At 44.3% G+C, this 2,873-nt stretch overlaps 1 non-coding gene across 1 annotated transcript; it reads left to right on the top strand.

The window, feature by feature from the left end:
• The first annotated feature begins 763 nt into the window (after window positions 1–763).
• Window positions 764–836, top strand: Trnar-ccg (transfer RNA arginine (anticodon CCG)). The gene has a single exon. It is a non-coding gene; the product is annotated as a tRNA-Arg (tRNA).
• The last annotated feature ends 2,037 nt before the right edge of the window (window positions 837–2,873 follow it).

Genomic DNA, 2,873 nt, shown 5'->3' with positions numbered 1-2,873 from the left:
AGTGCGCCAAACTTTTTTTTAAGAGGGAACATTGCCTCACAGGAAGCTCTCCAAAACAGAAAAACTAATGCCCCATAGACTTCAAACCAACACTTTTCCCCTCCACTAAATATCCTGCATGTAAATACTGCGCTCACCCACGTACCCTAATCCACAGGATCTTGGAGCGCGCATGAAACCCTGCCCTTCGACCCTTACCTGCTTCACCTCTTTTCACCGAGCTGCGACAGAATCTGACTACCATCACCGACTTGGGTGCCCCGCACGGCCATCACATATGATCTCCTGGAATGAGAAACCACTTTGATATCACCTGCTCAAATAAAGGTTTGTCAAAAACAACAACCGGATGGCTTCCAGTATCACGTTCTGCTCAGGTCGGGCGATAAGGTGGTCGAAGTTCGTTTGTGGGTTGCAGAGGAATGTCACGCACACCGCGTTGAGAAAATTATACGCCCCTCAGCAGATGGCATATTTTTGACGACGCATTTCGCGCCTGCTAGCCCAGTTCTTCAGCACACAAACTTTGCTGACATATGATTACATGTTGTGTGTGGTTCCGAAAACGTGCTGATCGGGTGGAACAATCACCCGTATGCCTTTGCAAGGCCAAATCTATATGAGGCGAGGGAGTTGCCCGATGGGATGGCGGCCGCTTGCGTCCCATTGGCGCTTTATTGTATAATATAATCATAATTTTACACGGGCTAAACTCGGCGCTTCCTCACGACAAATAGCGATGAACACTCCCCCTGCGCAAGTTGTCCGCGTGGCCTAATGGATAAGGCGTCTGATTCCGGATCAGAAGATTGCAGGTTCGAGTCCTGTCGCGGACGTTTTTTTTTTCTAGGTGTCTTAGTTTTTCAAGGTGGCTATTTTTCCTGCATAAGTTTTTCTAGTTTTCTTACCATGTAGCATATGAGATGTAAAGACAGAAAAAAAGGCGGTTGGAAGATAGCGGCTGGAGAGGATATGAAAATTAAGTATAATAAGGAAATCAAGAAGGCTGGCATAGCGGCAGAACAGGTCTGCGGCAAAGCATGTAGTCTGGTTTCATGTAGAATCTTCAGCAGAGCCCCGTAGCACATGTCCTGCACTCAGCGGTTGTAGTCATCCGGTTTATCCAACAGGAGACCAGCCTGCCAAAGTGCATTGTCTCGACTGCCGGGTGTCGAACGAAACGAAAACAGAAACTTGGAAACGAAAAAAAGAAAACGATATTTTCGGCCAGAACGAAAACAAAAACGAAACGTTACTTATTATGTCGTTCAGGAGCCTAACCGAAAAAAAAAATCGTTTTGGTTTTTGGTTTTGGTGAAAGTTAAGGTGTTTAAGGATTCATTTCGATTTCCATGCAGCGAAATTGGAGATGGCAGTCGGTTCGCTGGCGCCCTGTCTCGTTGGGCAGGCTTGCTGCCTGCTTTTATCCTCTCTCTTATGTCTCGATTATCAGGGCTGAGCTCCCTGCGTGATCGCCGCGCGCATCTGCCTGCGATGCAGACGTCATGGCCTTATTTTTTTATTTATTTTTTTACTTATTAACATACCTACATTGGCTCTACGGTATTGTTGTAGGGGCTGTTATGAAGCATTCTTAAACACGACATAATAAAGCAAAAACAATGTTTGGCGTGAACAGAAGCCTACACGGCTAGAAGCGAAAACAGCAGATTACAACCGCACACTCAGTGAAAGCAGCTGCGAGTCATCTTGAGCTTGTACGCAAGTGCTGCCAGAGCGCCGCGAAAAACATTTCTTAAGGGGCAGAAAAAATAGTGTCGGGCTGGGCATTCCTATATGTAACAGTTTCTAGAAAATGACGCTTGGAACGCGGATGTGTGTCATGAATATTCACGAATTTTCTTGGAGTTATCCCTTCGTCTGTATGAATACGTGGAGGTCTGAAAGTACTGATGTTGATCCGTTGCTACCTCTTTTAAGATTAAACACAGAGGAAAAGTGCGCCGGGGTTTTAGAGACAGAGTTTTTAAAACTTGTAACGGTAACATCCCAACTTTCCGATTTAGTAACAAAGCGCAGAGCCGGACTTTGAATTTCCTCAAATTTATTCGTAAGAGTTTTATTGCTCTGGTCCCAAGCCAAGGCGGAATACTCAAGAATCGCCGCTACGCGCGCGCAGCAGGCGCGCAGCACGCAGCTGTTTTCTGGAGGCTTGTTCGCACCTAATAATTGTATACTGCGCCAGAATAGGGCGCCCCAAAACAACTATCGAGAATTTTTTCTCTAAGACAGCGTCTTAATGAAACCTAGGAGCCAGGTTGAGGACTGCCAGCATGTAGTTTCTGGGTACCAGCGTGGAAACTTGGAGCGTAATTTGCAGCTGCGCCATCAAGAAGTACACAAGGAGGACGTAGATGTCCTCGAATTTTTTTGTGTGCAGTTGAGATATTTAACAGACATTTTTACAAAAAATTAATAACCATCACTGACTTGCGCCAATAAACAGAAACCATCATCATCAATAAGCATAAATTAATGTTTTTTTTACATAATTTTATAATCCTTAATGTTCTTTCACAAAATTTCATAAATCTCAATTTTTTTTTCACGATGGAAAAATAGCGCAAGGACGAGGGACTTAGAAAAAGAAGGGAGACAGCTGACACACGCTGACTGCCAACTGGTTTTTTTAATCCACAGGGAAAACATATATACACTCAAGAAAAATAACACTTCTCATATAGCGCATTCATTTGCGCATACTGACAGCCAAAAAAAAAATAAATAAAAGAAACACTAGCGTCATGTGTGCGTACATAATCAGACAGCTCTGGCTAGAAAGTCAACCTCCTTATCAGAAAGCCTGACAGAGGGTTTGTAATGCATCTGCTGTTTTTTGCGATGTGAAACGC

Source organism: Haemaphysalis longicornis, unplaced genomic scaffold (assembly GCF_048455015.1).
Source record: "Haemaphysalis longicornis isolate Haplotype H1 unplaced genomic scaffold, Haemaphysalis longicornis Haplotype H1 scaffold_1, whole genome shotgun sequence".
In the NCBI taxonomy this organism is placed as follows: Eukaryota; Metazoa; Arthropoda; class Arachnida; order Ixodida; family Ixodidae; genus Haemaphysalis; species Haemaphysalis longicornis.
The sequence above is the reverse complement of the archived record's forward strand: the minus strand, read 5'-3'. Positions and strand labels throughout refer to the sequence as shown.